Here is an 18162-nt window from a genome sequence, read left to right on the forward strand (position 1 = left end):
TGATGGACAGGGAGGCCTGGCGTGCTGCAGTCCATAGGGTAGCAAAGAGTCGGACAGGACTGAGCGACTGGACTGAACTGAACTGCAGGGCTCCCTGATGGTGGATTTCATGGAGGGTTCTGTGCGGAGGGAGTGCACAGCCTTGCAGTCAGAGGCGCATTATAAACCTCACGTCCCGAGTGTCAGTGAAGGGTGTTTGTGTTGACACAATTTCTGTTTAAATACATGAGAAGTTTTAACGATCTGTCTTTCCAAAGTGTGTCCTGTACCTAGGAGGCAGTTTGAATGCGGTTCTCTTAAACGAGTCAAAAGTCAAGCAGAAACGGAAAAGCTGGCTTCCGTGCTCCTGGTAGTGAAAATGCCATCACCAGGGAGCCAGGGTGTCTCAGCCAAGCCAGCGGGCATAGACTGACCTTCAGGACAAGTTCCCGGTTCTTTGAATTTCCTCCCTATTTCAGAGCACAAGGAAAGCTTTCCCGCTTGATACTCTCTAAGCGTTTGGTGATATGTTGTTTTTTAACTGCGGGGCAGTAAAGACAGATAATGTAATGAATTATCTGCGTTATTAGAAAGTCTCAGTGTTTTTTTCTTTCTACCTTTATCAAATTGATTTTTCTTAGGAACACTTGACTCTTGATCTGTCTCTTCAAAGTCTATTCAAAATAAAGACATCTGAGGATGCTAATAGAAGGAATTTCATCTGAAAATGTTGCTCTGTAATATCCCTACATGTAATCTCTCTGTTAATGTACATTTCTTTCCTTTTGCTCTGTTAAAAATCCTGTTGCCACTCAGGAAGTTCACATTTCTCATTTATGATACTGAGATGGTAATTACAATAGCAGTTAACTTGGCAATTAGTTATTTTATATGCTACCTCTAAAGTAATTATGCATTGTTGTTATTTAGGTGCTATAAGTAGTATCTGACTTTTTGTGACCCCCATGGACTATATAGCCTGTCAGATTCCTCTGTCCATGGGATTTCCCAGGCAAGAATACTGGAGTGGGAAAGAAAAAATACTGGAGTGGATTTCCATTTCTTTCTTCAGGGGATCTTCCTGACCCATGGATCAAACCCACGTCTCCTACATTGACAAGCAGATTCTTTGCCACTGAGCCACCAGGGAAGCCCAATTATACATTTATAATGTTTTAATTTTTTTTATGCCCAGTGTTGTTAGTTTAAAAATATGACACAAACAAATAATGAAATAAAAATGTGAAACAGACCTCATTGTTCACAAAGATGGCTATCGATACACTTACTATCTCTTAAGATGTGACGTTGTGATTACATCAAGATAGATTCATTTTGAAGGCCAAGATTTGCTTCTAAAACAGACTTTGGGATTCTGTTCCCAAAGATATATTTTGTTTGATGGACTTTCTTAGAAATACATCATGTTCCTTTAATCTGTGGCCTGCTTGTCAGTTGTCTGCCGTTATGAAATGACTAAATATTTATGTTTTTCCAGTTGAGCTTAGGGGGAAAAAAAAAAACCCTGACTCTGTTAAATGTGTTTCCTATAACAGAAGGCTCAGTGTAAAACAGGAGAGAAGTTGTATTTATAGTTGTTTTCCTTTTTCTAGATGTCACCCGCCTTTCAAATCTAGCCTGTTTTCCTTCAGATGTCTCATTTTTCCTGGGGACCTCGAGGCCGACCATGGCCCCCAGCCCGAGGGGCTGTGGAGCTGTTTGGGGGCTGGTGGGAGGGGCGGCCACTGCTCCCTCTGTGCAGTCAGCTTGATCAGCTTTCACATGCACATGTCCAGGCCTAGGGGAGAGAAAGACCCAGTGTTGACTCCTTGTAGAATATCTCGGGCTCCAAAGGAATATTACTGTCTAAATTCATTTTGTTCCCTTCTCAGGAATAATAATTAAAAAAAAACAAAACCAAGAAGTGATGGGTAGGGGATGAATTGGGAGATTGGGATTGACATATATATATATATATATATATATATATATATATATATATAATATATATATTATACATATATATACACTATGGGCTTCCCTGGTGGCTCAGACAGTAAAGAATTTGCCTGCAATGAGGGACACCCGGGTTTGACCCCTGGATTGGGAAGATGCCCTGGAGAAGGGAACGGCAACCCACTCCAGTATTCTTGCCTGGAGAAGTCCGTGGACAGAAGAGCCTGGTGGGCTACAGTCCTTGGGGTCACAAAGAGCTGGACACAGCTGAGTGACTGAGCGACAACAGCAAACGATTTGGATACCGGGCAGATTCAGGAAGCAGCAGAGCTGATGCAGACGCCGTTTCAGAGCGCTGAGGCGTTTGCTAGCTCTGCACCCCAACGTCCCGAGTGTCTGCCCTGCCCACAGAGACAGGTTACTGGGGCTCAGCTGCTGGCAGAGCAGCTGTCTGGCTGATCTTCACAGATTTCCTCGCCGTCACCTCGTGACTTGCCAATAGCGTCAGGGCCCTCGGTCTCTGCTGGGCTTCTGGTCCGCCAAGGCTAGTGCCAGCAGACTTGCTGGAAAGATGGCCTGTATCTCTGTTCAGCTCTGCACCTGGGAATTCTGTTAGTTTTTGAAATTGCCCACGATGGGAATAGATAACTTCACGTGTGTGCGCATGGGCTTCCCTGGTGGCTCAGACAGTAAAGCGTCTGTCTGTAACTCGCGAGACCTGGGTTCGATCCCTGGGTCGGGAAGATTCCCTGGAAAAGGGAATGGCAACCCACTCCAGTACTCTTGCCTGGGAAATCCTATGGATGGAGGAGCCTGGTTGGCTACAGTCCATGGCATCGCAAAGAATCGGACACGACTGAGCAACTTCACTGGCTCACTGGTGTGTGTATGCTCAGTTGCTAAGTGTGTCTCACCCTTTTGTGACCCCGTGACTTCCTCTGAAAGAGGCAGAGGAAAGGCCTCTGTCTTCCTCTTCTTCCTCTGTCTCTAGAATCTGTGTCTGCTTTTATGCCTTTCCCTCCATCCTACCTGTAAATACACCCCCTTTTCTCACCCTTAACAAACCAGCCAGACAAACGAGATAAACCGTCTTCTAATTAGATTGTAATCTAATCGAGGGCATGACTGAGTCTTGTGCACTCTAGCTGTTGGCCATTTCTTCTTTTTCCTCGTTATTATTTTGTTTATTACATTTTTTTGCCATGATGTGTGGCATGAAGGATCGCAGTTCACCAACCAGGGACTGAAGCCTCGCCCCTGTAGTGGAAGCTCGGAGTCTGAACCATGGGGCCAACCCTGGCTGCTGGCAGTTTCTCACACGCGGTAGGCATGCAACAAATGTTGAACTGGTGAGCACAGTAGTGCTTCTTCCCTTGAGCTTTCTTCCCCTTGTCTCCCTGTCCATCAGCGTCTTTCATGAATAGCCTATGTTGACCTTCACATAACCTCCCAACCTTCTGCTAGTGAGCCTTTGGAAACTGGCCACGTTGTTGGAGATCACTCAGAGGTTGTTGACTTGCCACATCTAGTACCATTTGTTCATGTGTGGTTGGGTGATTGACTTGCTCATTTTTATTCAGCTTTCTGCAGATCGATGCTGTGAACTGTTTCTGCCTTACTGAAGGTCCTTCCTCGGCATCCAGGGCTGGGACCTTTTCTGACGTTCTCCTAATTCTCTGACGGCTTCTGCCTCTGCTTGGCCGTCCAGTTTTCCTCTGTCAGTTTCTCAAGTAGTTCAGATGCTGTGCTCAATTGGATCTGCCTCACTCCCTTGTGGGAGATTTTCTGCAGCTGGTGGGGGGTCAAGCCAGGTGTTGGGGGTGTTGGAATTTGTGATTGTGCCTTTACAACCTTGTGCTTCCCACTCGACCCTGAAGTCATGGCAAAGCCCACCTCTAGGCAGGGCTCAGTTCAGTGATTGAACGTGGAGGAAGCTGACTTAATGCCTGTTGATAAGTGGATGGATGGAAGACACATAATGGGTGGTGGGTGGATGGATGGAGGAATACTTGAATGAATGGATGGATTTGAAGGGCAGGTTGAACTTAGATTGTGGAAAGAGACATACACCAATGTGATTTCTTAACTATAGGGGTAAGTCACTCAACATCCCTGAACTGTTCTCGTAGCCAGAGAGCCTCTCCCGTGTGCCTCCCTTTCACGCCCATGCTTTTGCTCATCTGGCTGCTCTACCTTGCATACTTTCCCTTTCCATTCCCACCTATGGAATACCAAGTGCCCATGATATATCACCCCTTTGAAGAGGCATTGCCACTCCATGATGCTAGGTGGAATTGCTGCCCCTTCTGTCCTCCTCTCATTACCTGATCACATTCTGCCTCCAAATCAGTCGTTTAACTAGAAGCATAATCCCCTCATCAAACCCTTTGTTTAATGAGGGCACTGTTCTGTGTCACCTCTGGTACCTGGACACTCCGTACATACGTAGGCTGAGATGGATCACTTACCTTGATAACAGTTATTTCTCAAGTCTGAGATATAACATTGTATTCAGGGAGATTTATGGGCTGGACTAATTCCGCAGCAGATGATTGTATTTAAAAATCACAATGGAAAAGAGTATTCAGCATGTCTGAGTTGCATACAGATAATCAAAGAGAGGAAGGTGGTTCTTCTGAACACAGATCCTGCTGTATTCCTAGCAGAGACATTTGAACATAGACACAAGGCGCCGATGCTTTCTGCCTAATCCTGTTTTCTGCATCCTGAGCAGAATCCCGAGGTTTGCCTTCGCCTTTTCCCAGAGTGCATGGTTTTATCCCCAGGCCCCCTCCTCTCATGGTCCTGAGATGGCTCAAGGGTCATACAGACAGGACAGTAGCAGATGACCTTTCTTTGTTGGCCAGGAGACTTTCTCCAGAAGTCTTCCTGTCACTTCCCCTGGGGTTGAATTGGCTAAAATGATATCACATGCTCCGTTTTAAGTCAACCAGTGGCAAGAGGAGTAGGTGATAGGAGTTGCCCAGTGATAGAAGTTGCCTCTGAAGCTGGGGCAGGGTCAGCCCTTCCCAGGGTGTTTTGGGGGTTGGGCTACACACCCAAGTGGCATTGGGTTTCCTCTCTTAGGAGAGGCGGGCACCATTGTGTCCGCTGCTTTTGCCATTTACGTGGAAAGTGAAAGTGTTAGTTGCTCAGTCGTGTCCAACTCTTTGCAACACATGGACTGTAGCCCACCAGGCTCTCCTATCCGTGGAATTCTCCAGGCAAGGATACGGGAGCGGGTTGCCATTCCCTTCTCCAGGGGATCTCCCCAACCCAGGGATTCAACCCGGGTCTCCAGCATTGCAGGCAGATTCTTTCCCATCTGAGCCACCTGGGAACCCCACCTATGGGGACGGGGCTGTAATCGGATGAATGGGGTCCTCTGTGACAGTGTCACTGTCCCTGGTGTTGCTGGTGGGTATGGTGCCTTTTCACCAATGATGGCTGTTGTTCAGTCAAGGTCCAGGGTTTTTTTGACGAGAAGGCAACTCTCTGGGATAGCTGGTTGTCTATCTTCCCAGAGGTTAAGCTTATGATGCATTCACTGTTGCTGACATAGATGGCCAGGAAAATCTCTGTGTAGGAGGCGACCTCTGGTCCAGCGTGTTTGGGGAACGAGAAGGTTGCAGTTCTCTGAACACGAGACGCTTGTGTCTGTCTGCATGGCACGGCCACAAACAACTGTCCATTGCAGTTGGGCAGTCTCTTGGCTGCTGATGGTCAGTACCAACGTGGCTCCAAGTCAGGGTCTCTCTGTGTGCCATGGCTGCTTTGCAAATTAAACTCTGCCCTTGAGATGCTCAACCGTGTCTGGCTTAGACCATTTCCGAGGAGAATTTTCCACTGACGATGATCACGTGTGTTCCTCTACCTGTCACTGTGCAGAACGCCGGGCTCACCCCGTCTGGGAGGTACCAGGGTTCCTACCACTTGCCCTTGACAGGGTTGGGCGCTGTGTTCCTTGTTATCTGCTTTCTGTGGGACCAGGGGCTCTATTCAGCTGGCTTGAGCAGCTTGCTCTCATAGCAAAGTTCTCAAATGGCTATGTTTTTTGAGTTCCTGAGTCTGGTTTGCATAATTGTCTGACGTTTCTGCTTTGATTGGGCCGGCTGTTAACCTCACGCGGCTGGTAGCGTGCCTTTCTCTGGCAAAGCTTCTCTCTCCCCAGACTTCGTGACATGTCTTTGGATCCTTTGAGGCCGCTCAGCTGGCTTACGGGTAATTTACCTTGTCAGATAAAGTGCCCTCTGGGTAGATGAGATTTTAACAACATTATCATGCTAATTGAAAAATACCCATTGCACATATTTAATAGAATCGTCTCTGGCCTTTGTGCTTGTCTTTAAATCGAGCCCACCAATATTCCATCAGAAATCAAGTGTTTCTTTTGGCAGAGAAGAGGTTTGAGCACAAAAGTGTACTATCAGTCCTTCCAATGAATATTCAGGACTGATCTCCTTTAGGATGGACTGGTTGGATCTCCTTGCAGTCCAGGGGACTCTCAAGAGTCTTCTCCAACACTAATACAGTATTGGAATCAGACTATACATATGGTTTTGTATCATAATTTTCCCAATTTTCCCCTAAGAATTTGAATTTTCCATGTCCTACCAAGCCCTTTGCCCCACCAGTTGGGCCGTTTGCATTCAGTGTCTCAATGCACAGGCCCAAGCCTCCAGGTGGAACTGGTGGGGGGCCTCTGGGGTGGAGTGGGAGGCTTGGCTGGCTGGTGAAACCATCTATAAATAATATCGCCCATTGCAAATATTGATTTTGATGCACTACTTTAAGGCATTTTCTAATTTGAAAATATTTTCAACTGAAAAAGCTGTCATTTGCAATTCGTCATGTTATGAGGATCCTGTCTTAAATATTTTGGGATTGGTTATTTGACTTGGAAAGTTGCAGAAGCACAGAAATTCCTGTATCTCCAAAAAATAAGAGAATGGATATTAGAGCCACTCTGACAGGCATATTCTAAGAAAGACTTTTTTTTTTTTAGTATTGCTCTCATCTTAAAAGTTTTTTTAATAGTTTTGCAAGTTCTATGCTTGCAAAAAATATGGATCCTTGTGGCATCTACACATTATAAAGACTGTTTCTTTCATGTGACTGAGAAAGGTGTCTAATTACGGTTCTCAGGATGCTGAATAAATCCCATCACTCTTTGGAGCAGAGAGCAGTGCTGAAGTACTGATCTGGGGAAACCATTATTACTAAAACTGGGAGCTGGGAGGAAAGGACAAGATTTTCAAAATATTTTCTTTGCAAAAGCATACGTGGACCTCAGTACGTCCATTACAGCTTGGCCTTTATCTCGTTCCTAATTTTTGCTTTATGATGCTGAACTTTTATTTGAAGAAGTGCTGCCATAACTCTGGCCCCTTACTTTTTTTTAGAAGGAAGAATTTTAAGTTCATCCCTCTTTTAAGATACTTTAAAATAATATTTTAGCAGTGGGTTTGTCACTAAATGTACAGTTGATCCTTGGTTTTAACATTTGGGAAAAAACCCAAAGTTTACTATATTGAAATTCTCTTTCAGGTTGTTCCAAGATCTTTGAAGATCCAAGAAGAAGCCGTGTTGACCAAAAGCAAGACAAATGACTTACAGAGAAAAAAGATGGGGGAGCCAAGGGCGATTCAAGGTAAAACAAAAAGCCCCAGAGAAGTCCTGCCTTTCAAAAGTTTTTAGAAAAGTGTGAATGTAAAGATTTTGTTTCTTCAGTATTTGGTATTTGGGGGACCCAAACCTCCAAAGACCTTACCTGGGGTCCTTTAATGTACTTTGAGGAGCCTAGGCTGGTTCCCTAGATTCTCCCCCCAACACACAAAATGCCCTTGACCCAGTACCGCCTGTTCCTGCCTTCAACACTGTGGGGTTTTTAAAATCACCACTTTGTAAGTTCTGTATTCATCGCAACTCCTCCTTTCTCCACTGCCTTCTACTTTCTCCTGCTCCATCCAGAAGAGACAGCCAAGAACAATGTCTACAGACTGTGCTTTTTTTTTTTTTTCTTGCCATCTCTCTTTATTCAAGCTATTTGTTGACATGGAAATTGTTGGTTCACGAGGATCCCTTCATGGCAAAGTACAAGGTGAAAATAAGCAGCAGTTCTTGTGCTGAGCGAGGAGGTAGAAGGGTTCTGTCTTGGGCTGATAATTTAGATAATTTATGTGATTCTCTGCTCAGTTCCTATTTTCTGAATAATTATGTAAAACCTTATTTTAGGATTATCCATCCATATACCTAGAAGACTTTGTGTTTCTGAGTTTCCAGTGGCATCAGTGTAATAAGCAAAAATGAGAAATCTATTTTTTATTTATTTTTAATTAAAGGATAATTGCAGTATTGATTCGAGAAATCTATTTTTAAAGGAGCGGGATAGTTTGGAAGAAAAAGTTCGTCAAGAGTAGAAAAATTTCCCAATAAAGTGAAATTACAACGCTGTTGTTTTTTACTCGCTAAGTTGTACCTGACTCTTTGCAACTTCATGGACTGTAGCCCACCAGGCTCCTCTGTCCATGGGATTCCCCAGGCAAGAATACTGGAGTGCGTTGCCATTGCCTCCTCCAGGGCATCTTCCCGACCCAGGGGCTGAACCCGCGTCTCTTCTGTCTCCTGCATTGTCATGCAGATTCTTTACCACTGCGCCACCTGAGAAGCCCGTTGCAGTTCTAGAAGAATGTATTATAAACATGTATTCTACTGCACCATTTTATTCAGTAGATAGTTTTAATATTGACTATATTTCCAAGATCCTTATGTACTATTTTAACGGGTGGTATTATATAGTATAAAATTATAGGAAGCAATGCTTTTGAAGAATTGTGGTAAGAACAGAAACTAAGTAATAAAACACTGTATCTGTTACTGAAGGGATGCAAATCAGTATGATGCCTTCTTGAATGTGCTTTTATGATAGCTATATTTTTCTGTCCTATTACTGGGTTTGGTTAGTGGTTATTTTACCTGAATTCAATTGCAACCTCATTTTGAGAGGTCCACACAGGGATTGAGTCTTTGCCTTCATTAGCTATGCAAAAAAATAAAATAAAAATAAACTTGGAGAATTTCAGCAATTTATCTACAAAACACGCCCCTTGTTTCTTCAGGACTGTCAAGCTTTTCTCAAAAAAAAAAAAAAAAGCATTCCAGAGGTCAAAGAGATTATGGTGGGGCTGGTGTAACACTGACTTATGCCTCGAACTTAAGAGTCTGTCCTCTCCTGATGTGAAGGCGGGAGTGATGAGTAGATGGTTCAACAGTTCGTGGTGCCCAGGACGGGCTTGGAGCAGAGTTTGTGTCCAGTAAGAAACTGCAGTTACATTGGACATAGTTCCTGAGGCCACACCCCCATCAGGGCCTGTCCTCTTCATCAGTTAAAAGATGGAAAATAAAGATGTGTCCATTTGCAGGGATGCTGGGACAAAGTACCACAGACTTGGGGGGTGCTTAGACAGTGGAAGTTTGTTCTCTCCCAGCTCTGGAGTTCAGGGTGAGGACAGGGCTGGTTCCTCCTGTCTGTCCATCTCTGTGGCTTATAGATGGTCGTATTCTCCCTCTGTCTTCTGCTTATGCAAATCTGTTTTGAAATTTCCCCCCTTTTTTTTAACTAAGGACACCAGTCATATTGAGTTAGGGCCTACCCTAATGACCCCACTTTAGCTTCATGACCTGCAGAAAGACTCTGTCTCCTAATAAGGTCACATTCTCAGATGCTGGGGGTTTGGGAGCTGAAGAATTGATGCTTTTGAACTGTGGTGCTGGAGAAGACTCTTAAGAGTCCCTTGGACAGCAACCTGTCCATCTTAAAGGAAATCAGCCCTGAATATTCATTGGAAGGACAGATGCTAAAGCTGATGTTCCAGTTCTTTGGCCACCTGATGCAAAGAGCGGACTCACTGGAAAAGACCCTGATGTTGGGAAAGGTTGAAGGCGGGAGGAGAAGGGGACGATAGAGGATGAGATGGTTGGATGGCATCACTGACTCCTTGCACATGAGTCTGAGTGAACTCCGGGAGTTGGTGACGGACAGGGAGGCCTGGTATGCTGCGGTCCATGGGGTCACAAAGAGTCAGACATGACCGGGCAACTGAGCAACATTACCATAACGGGGTGTGTGAGGGAAACAGTTCAACCTATTGCAGTACTTATTTATATCTGTTGGAACGATAAAGCCTTATTGTACCGAAGGAGTTCAGTTTCTTATTTTTAGACGAACGTAGAGGTGCATTTGGTTTCTCATATTTCCACCTCCCACTGATCTTTGCTTACTTTAGGGAGAGCAGGCGCCCGAGCTGGGGCCAGGTTGAGCCGAGGGAGGCACCAGTTTCAAGGAGATGCTCCCTCTCGAGTGCTGATTCTGTTCCTGCCGGAGCTGAGAAGGGTACCTCCTGAAATTGTGGGCCTCAGGTGGACGTCTCGCTGACCTCCCGCTCCATTTAGGAGACCACTGCCCGGGGAAGAGTCAGACCTGTGCAGTTCTTAGGGTACGTTTTGCTATTAATAGTAAGAAACTGACGTACCTAATGTCCACTCATCCGGAATCAGTGAATCTGATGACCGATTCTTGCAGTGAATGGATCCGTTATGATGAGTTTGCTCAGAGACCTTTTACCTAACGGGTCTGCGCTTAATGACTAGTTAGCCTAAAATTTAAAATTCCGTTTTAAAATTAAGGACAAAGGGCCTTTATGAAAAGCCAGCAGCTTATTTTTTGGGAATTATTTTTTCACAAAGTTGCAGGATTTTATACAGTGTCGGCTTGCTTGCTTTCTTTCCAGTATTCAGTTCAGGTCAGTTCAGTCTCTCAATCGTGTCTGACTCTTTGTGACCCCGTGTATTTCCAGTATTGATGGCCACTTATCAAGTGCTTGAAGGAAAAATGAAAGTGTTAGTCACTCAGTGAGTAGTCTGACTCTTTGTGATGCCACAGAGCCTGCCGGGCTTCTCTGTCCATGGAGCTCTCTGGGCAAGAAGACTGGTGTGCGTTGCCTTTCCCTTCTCCAGGGGATCTTCCTGACCCAGGGGTCGAACCTGAGTCTCCCAAATTGCGGGTAGATTCTTTACTGTCTGAGCCGCCAGGGAAGCTCTATGAAGTGCTCACTCTGTGCCTAGCCCTGTGAGGGGTTTCAGGAGCATGATTCAATCTAAGACTCCCAAAGGCCTTCGGTTGTAGGCAGAGGAGATTCACCAAACAGTGCTTCTACTGGGGGACTGACCAGTTAGACACCGGCCAAATTTTCTGTCACACCTGTGTGAATTCAGTTCAGTTCAGTTCAGTCTCTCAGTCATGTCTGACTCTTTGTGACCTCATGGACTGCAGCACATCAGGCCTCCCTGTCCATCACCAATTCCCGGAGCTTACTCAAACTCATGTCCATTGAGTCGGTGATGCCATCCAACCATCTCATCCTCTGTCATCCCCTTCTCCCCCTGCCTTCATCTTTCCCAGCATCAGGGTCTTTTCCAATGAGTTGGTTCTTCCCATCAGGTGGCCAAAGTGTTGGAGTTTCAGCTTTAGCATCAGTCCTTCCAATGAATATTCAGGACTGATTTCCTTTAGGATGGACTGGTTTGATCTCTTGGCAGTCCAGGGGACTCTCAAGAGTCTTCTCCAACACCGAAATTCAAAAGCATCAATTCTTTGGCGCTCAGCTTTCTTTACAGTCCAACTCTCACATCCATACATGACCACTGGAAAAACCATAGCTTTGACTAGATGGACCTTTGTTGGCAAAGTAATGTATCTGCTTTTTAATATATTGTCTAGGTTGGTCATAGCTTTTCTTCCAAGGTGCAGGTGTCTTTTACTTTCATGAGTGAATTGCAGAGCATCAATTTGGAGGTGGTAATTGAGGGTCTTTTTTCCTCCTGACATCAAATAGGTGTTGTCTTTTCCAGCTCCATCAGCCAGTTCTCCAGCTCTCTAATACCAACTGAGCATCCTACAATTTGATTTAATTCTGAGACCTCCCAGAGTTAGTACCAGACACCACAGGCTAAAGGCTCAGTCCCATAAGACTGTTCCCCACTGCAGAGACCAGTGGAGAGCGTCAGGTCCCCAGGTTACCCATCCTTCTGTCCAGCTGGGCTACAGTTAGTGGTTCACACAACCTCTCTCCAGGATTCAGTAATGTTTTTAAAATTAGAGGATAATTATTTAACAATATTGTGATGGTTTTTGCCACACATCAACATGAATCAGCCACAGGTATACATATGTCCCCTCCCTCTTGAATCCCCCTCCCACTGCCCACCCCATCCCACCCCTCTGGGTTGTCATAGAGTACAACCCAGCAGTCCCACTACTGGGCATATACCCTGAGGAAACCAGAACTGAAAAAGACACATGTACCCCAAAGTTCACTGCAGCACTATTTACAGTCACTAGGACATGGAAGCAACCTAGATGTCCATCAGCAGATGAGTGGACAAGGAAAGTGTGGTACATATACACAGTGGAGTATTACTCAGCCACAAAAGGAGCACATTTAACTCATTTCTAACGAGGTGGGTGAACCTAGAGCCTATTATACCGAGTGAAGTAAGTCAGAAAGAGAATGACGAATGTTGTAATTAACGCATATATATGGGATCTAGAAAAATGGCATTGATGAACCTATTTGCAGGGCAACAGAGGAAACACAGGTGGCTTCGCTGGTGGCTCAGATGGTAGAGAGTCTGCCTGCAGTGTGGGAGACCCAGGTTCATTCCCTGGGTTGGGAAGATCCGCTGGAGAAGGAAATGGCAGCCCACTCCAGTGTTCCTGCCTGGAGGACTCCGTGGACAGAGGAGCCTGGCAGGCTACAGTCCCTGGGGTCACAAAGAGTCAGACACGACCGAGTGACAAACAGTTTCACTTTCAAAGGAGACACATCTAGAGAACAGACTTATGGACACAGTGGGGATAATTTGAGACAAGAGCCTTGAAACATATACATTACATATGTAAAATCGATAGCCAGGGGAGTTTGCTTTATGACGCAGGATTCAGTGATTCGAGAGAAGGAGCCGCAGAAGTCAGGACAGTGCTGTACTTCCTATGACAAGTTTTTTACAAAGGGCACAAATGAACAGATGGATGGGAGTTTGTAGGATGGAGGTCCAGAAGGGTCCCGAGCATAGGGACCTCATCTCCAAGGAGCGGGGGACGTGGGGATTGCTCACCAACTAGGAAACTCTCTGAATCCTGTCGTTTAGGGGTTTTATGAACATTTCATCACATAGGCAAGACTGGTTACAGATTCAGTCTCCAGCTCTTCCTCTCTCTCCAGAGGGAAGGGGTGGGGCTGAATGTTCCAGGTCTCCTATCAAGGCTCTGAGCTTCTGAGACTAGCCTGAATCCATCAATGGGTCCATCACAAGTCACTTCATTAGAACAAAACATGGTCTTAGGACTCCTGGTGGTTCAGTGGATGAGGCTCCCTGCTCCCAATATGGAAGGTTGGGGTTCCATGGTGGGGAAACCTGATTTACTGGAGAAGACCCTGATGCTGGGAAAGACTGAAGGCAGGAGGAGAAGGGGATGACAGAGGATGAGATGGTTGGTTGGCATCAGCAACTTGATGGACACAAGTTTGAGTAAACTCCGGGAGTTGATGATGGACAGGGAGGCCTGGTGTGCTGTGGTTCTTGGGGTCTCAGAGAGTCAGACATGACTGAGCAACTGAACTGAACTGAGGTGGAAAACCGGATCTGGCTTCCATCCTGCATCTGACTCTGCACCTCTGCTCAGATGCACTACCATTTGAGGGAGCCCTGCCCCCAGGCCTTCTCGGGCCTTCTCTTGCCCATCCCCCAGTCCACACAGCACCTGAAGTGCCTGGGAGCCCAGAGCTCCTGCCCAAACTGTCCCGAGCATCTTTGGGGCCGACGCAGGCTCCTTCCTTGAAATCCATCCCCGTGGCAGGTCCTGTGTGTGCCTTTCTAGACCTGACAGGCGGCCATCAGGGCCGTGTAGACTGGAATGTCCCCATGATTGTGTCGGGGGCCAGAGCCGGGTTGGGAAGAGAAGCAGGGAGGGAGTGTCCTTTTTCTGTTCTGGCCCCAGCCCCGCAGATATCCAGGCCTTCTCTTAACCATTTGACCGCATTGCCTCCCTAATTACACAGCACTTATTTTCCTTTTGGCCCTGTGTGCCAGTCCGCACTTGATGCAGTTTTATCTAAAGCAACCCAAATCAAATATTTGTTTCTGTGTAGTAAGCTTTGGCGTTTTCAAAACAGGGATGAAGAAGGGATCGTTTCAGTTTTCAAGATACCCAATAATAAAAGAACACTGGGTTGTGAAATCCAAAGTCATAAACATATACATTACCCAAGGAATTTATTGCAAGAAGTATGCAGTTGAGAAAGGTTTTTTAGACAACACAGATCCAAGTTTTGCAAGGGTTCAAGGGCAAGTAAAGGAGAAAATAAAAGGCTCCTACAGGGATATCAGTGCATCAGGTCATTCAACAATGACCAAATATTTGAGAAATGCTCACTGGAAACACAAAAGTGAATTAGAAGAGCTTTTAAAAAAGACGAAGAACAGACACCAAAGGACTGCAAAGACAGTTGAGGGTGTTTGTGAAGGGGAGAGACAGTGGGGAAGGTGCCAGAGCCGTCACCTCCTGGGCTTTGGGGCTGCCCCTGCTTAGCTGATGTGGTCTGGAGGATGACAGCACCATTCACATTATCGTTGTTTAGTTGCTAAGTTGTGTCTGACTCTGCGACCCTGTGGACTTCAGCACGCCAGGCTTCTCTGCCTCCACTGTCTCCCTGAGTTCGCTCAAATTTCTGTCCGTTGAGTTGGTGATGTTATCCAATCATCTTATCCTCTGCTGCCCACTTCTCCTCCTGCCCCCCATCTTTGCTAGCAAAAGGGTCTTTTCCAGTGAGTCAGCTCTTCACAACAGGTAGCCAAAATATTGGAGCCTCAGCTCCATCAGTCCTTCCAATGACTATTCCTTTAGGATGGACTGGTTGAATCTCCTTGCAGTCCAAGGGGCTCTCAAGGGTCTTCTCCAGCACCACAGTTCAAAAGCATCAGTTGTTTGGTGCTCATTGACATTGACTGGTCCATACGTTCTTTGAGTTGATGGTGATCCTGGTGGTGGTGGAGGTGGTTAGTATCATATACCCTGGCTCCCTAGGGTGGGGGGATGGGAGGAGCACTGGTTCCCCGTTTCCCTGCCTTCCTGCCAGTCCACGTGCCTCTTGCTCTTAAAGGCTTCATGATGGCATCTCTGTGGCTCTCTCCCTCCTCTGGGTACTCTCCATGTCCCTCACCAGGCAGTGTCCCTGGCTGCCTGCTGTCATGACTGAACTCTGAGTATCTGTATCAATTGTTTCCCCTTCTCCATCCCTTGAAGGGCGTGGCTGTATTGCATCTGGAATCTATATATCCCCTTCCCCACAGCTTCATCCTTATGCCTTGAAAGTACCCCAGACTTCCTCATAAAAGACATGAGACATAAACAGTCGTTATTAAGTTTATGTCTTACTGGGTTACAGATCCAATGGCCTTTGTGACTTCTGTGATGCATCTGTGGTCTTGGATATCCAGAATGTTGATCCTGTTTCACTGTGCTTAGAAACCCCAGCAGGCTGGCAGAGTCCCATCATGGGAAGTGAGGATTCAGCTTGGAGGGAAGGGCTCCGAGAATCCCAGAGTCTTCTGGTTGAAGTTTCTCGGTTCCTCTTCAGTTTCCCAGCTCATTTTGAGGGTGGGTCAAGGTTTTAGATCATGTCTGGTAGCTCAGACAGACTGGAAAGAATCTCCCTGCAATGCAGGAGACCTGGATTTGATCCCTGGGTTGGGAAGATCCCCTGGAGAAGGGAATGGCAACCCACTCCAGTATTCTTGCCTGGAGAATTCCCTGGATAGAAGAGCCTGGCAGGCTACAGTCCATGGGGTCGTAAAGTCAGACATGGCTGAGTGACTAACACTTTCGTTCTTAGATGAATGGAAATGCTTTATTTGTAGGTTGAGGCGAAGTCAGTTTCTTTTGAAATTCCTATTGGAGTCACCTTTTATCTCTCTAGTTGGGAAAGTCTTGAGGGGCATCTAGGTAACCTGGTTATTAAAAGCATATAGTGTATATTGGTAATTGCCACAAAAATGCCATGGAACACTGTATCTCCAGTCTCAGTGGTTTAAAACAAGGAGCATTTTTTCTGCTCATGAGCCCGTGGGTCTGCCATTCACGTTAACCTTCCTGAGAAGTTTTGGTTTTGTAGTTTCCCTCACGTGCCCCAGGTTTGATGGGCTCTCAGATGGATGATCAGTGGTCTTGGCTGGAGAGATTGGATGACTGGGCTTTTTCCACATGCCTCACATTTGCAAAGCACTAGCCCGGGCAGGTTCCCATGGGGCTAGAGAGTTTCAAGTGGAGACACTTGGTGTCTCTTGAGACCTGGGCTCTCCTCCTGTGTTCTGTTGGATGAAGCAAGGCCCAGGGGCAGGCCAAGAACCGGGCTTGGGGAAGCAGACCCTACTTAGCAAGAGGAACCCCTGTCACAGGCGGAAGGCACGGACCTGGAGAAGCATGGAGAACTGACGCCCTCTTTTAACCCACCATAGCATGACAGGAAAGTGTGAGCCTGCTAGTCCCCGCCTTCTCTGTGCATCCCCAGCACACGCAGGGCACTTTGGTTTCCTATGTGGGCCGTGAGCCAGTCCCACGCTGAGCAGCCTCACACAACAGCCTACTGGTGTTTCCCATAATCCCGTACCAGGCTGGACAGTTCTCCTCTCCCGATGTTGCCAGGGGCTGTGGTCATCTGAGACATGATCATGCTGGAGTGTCCAGGGTGGCTCCTCTGTGGGCCTGGCACGTGGGCCGGGTCCCAGCCATGTACCCACCTCGGGCCCCCGCCACATTGCTGTGCCGCCCTGGGGCACGGGGACTGGGTTCCCACAGGCGGGAAGGGAGAACTGTGCTCAGGGCCCCCCAGAGCCTCCTTCTGCAGCGTTTCAGGACCAGAGGTGGTTGCTAAGTCTCCTGGGCTTTGAGGGTAGGGGACAGGCTTGTGGTGTGTGTGTGCAGGGGGGAGGGGTAGTGTGGGGCGAGCTTCCTAGGGGGGATGCTGAAGCCTACAAAAAGAACCCTTGTTCCTGAGCATGGGGTTCTGCAGCGGTTGGGTGGGTGGGGGCTTCCTATTGTCCGGAAGCCCTGAGGAGGCTGTCCTGGGGAAGTCAAAGGAATCCCCCCACCCCCAGGGGAGCCAGTTCCGAGAGATCTCTGGCCAGGCCCCCGTGCTCTGTCCTCTTCCCGCTAGTTTGCCAAGAATGTGGGTTAGCTTCAACCGTTCCCCAAGTCAATTTCAAGACCGTGCTTCATTCCTTTTGCATATTTAGCAACTATTATCCCCCAGAGGACTTACTTTTGACTTGAAGGGGGAATTGCATATTTCCCAGGATGAAGAAATTTGGCTTTAGGAAAAAATAATGTCTGAGGTTCCAAGTTTGTTATCTTCCTGAACAACCAAGCTCCCCCTGTTCTTGGGACTTGCAGCCGCCTGGGGGATAGACTCCACCCCACCCACCCCACCCCCAAGCATTAGGGCTTCCCTGGTGGCTCAGAGGTCAAGACTCCACCTACCAATCCATTGAGACCCTGGAGACATGGGTGTAATCCCTGGGTCTGGAAGATCTCCTGAAGAAGGAAACGGCAGCCCATTCCAGTGTTCTTGCCTGGGAAATCCCATGGACAGAAGAGCCTGGCAGGCTGCAGTCCATGGGGTCACAGAGAGTTAGACACGACTGAGTGATGAACACGCACACACCCCCAAGCATGCAGACCTGAAGATGAAGGCATCCCATGAGAGGCCGAGCTGTGTCGAAAGTGGATGTGTTTGTGCCTCGAGAGGGTCAGAAAGCCTGGATTACAGATGTCCTCCTGTGAGAGCCCCAGCAGACCCCCCGGAGTGATGTGTTTGCAAACTTGGAAGTCCGCATTTGTGTCTGTCTTCCTGTCATCAAGTTGCTTGTTTTCATTCTGAAGTTTACTACTGCTCAGAGTCAGAGGCCTGATTTACGAAAAAGAAAACACACAACAGTAACTGTTAAACAAAAAGTGATCCCACCTAAGAACATAAATTAGAAAAAGTTGTTTTCAGTGCCAGAAAGCAACCGATGGCTAAGACCTACAGAAGCCCAGAGCTGATTGGGGAAACGGTGCCTGGAGCCCTGAGAAAGGGTCCTGAGGATGGGAGAGGTTCCCCCTGGGGTCAG

General features: G+C 47.0%; 1 protein-coding gene across 3 annotated transcripts in view; it reads left to right on the forward strand.

The window, feature by feature from the left end:
• Positions 1-18162, forward strand: part of ERG (ETS transcription factor ERG) — a 314438-nt gene that overhangs the window by 68867 nt on the left and 227409 nt on the right. For all 3 annotated transcript variants that reach the window (XM_070377271.1, XM_070377256.1, XM_070377237.1), the window contains exon 2: positions 7483-7585. The gene's annotated coding sequence lies outside the window, so the exon portion shown is untranslated. The remainder of the gene's footprint in view (positions 1-7482; positions 7586-18162) is intronic.

The sequence above is a fragment of the Bos mutus genome, chromosome 1 (assembly GCF_027580195.1).
Source record: "Bos mutus isolate GX-2022 chromosome 1, NWIPB_WYAK_1.1, whole genome shotgun sequence".
NCBI lineage: Eukaryota > Metazoa > Chordata > Mammalia > Artiodactyla > Bovidae > Bos > Bos mutus.